The following is a 493-nucleotide window of genomic DNA, read 5'->3' as shown; positions in this document are numbered from 1 at the left end:
TAATATAAATTAAAATCAATCTTAATTAAAGCTTGAGCGGTTGGTTTGTAATAAGTTTTGTAAATGTTGCTGTAGGATATGTATGCACAATAAATACTAACGCTCTGGCATATTGTGATGGTGATATGATTATATATTGCACAATGAATATGTGATGATGTTCTTGTGATAATATTGAGTTTTTGAATTAAGCTAGCTAATTTCAAATAAGATACAAACACATCCCAATCCTAAAATTATCAGTAAGTTATAGTATTGTTTGCCTCTAGGCGCATAATTAATTGAAGGCCTAGTTTATCTGTTTTCCTCGCCCCATGTGGTGTCCCAGTGTGTACACTGATATTAATACACGATATATTGGTCCACAATTAAATCTCTTATAAAAACATGTCTCTCAGGTGACTGAAAAATGGCTGTGTAGATACAACAAATGCTACTACAACGGAGACTAAGATAACACATGTTACAATTAATTTGTCTTCCTTGCGTTCTT

Source organism: Dreissena polymorpha, chromosome 15 (assembly GCF_020536995.1).
Source record: "Dreissena polymorpha isolate Duluth1 chromosome 15, UMN_Dpol_1.0, whole genome shotgun sequence".
NCBI classification, from domain to species: Eukaryota; Metazoa; Mollusca; class Bivalvia; order Myida; family Dreissenidae; genus Dreissena; species Dreissena polymorpha.
The sequence above is the reverse complement of the archived record's forward strand: the minus strand, read 5'-3'. Positions refer to the sequence as shown.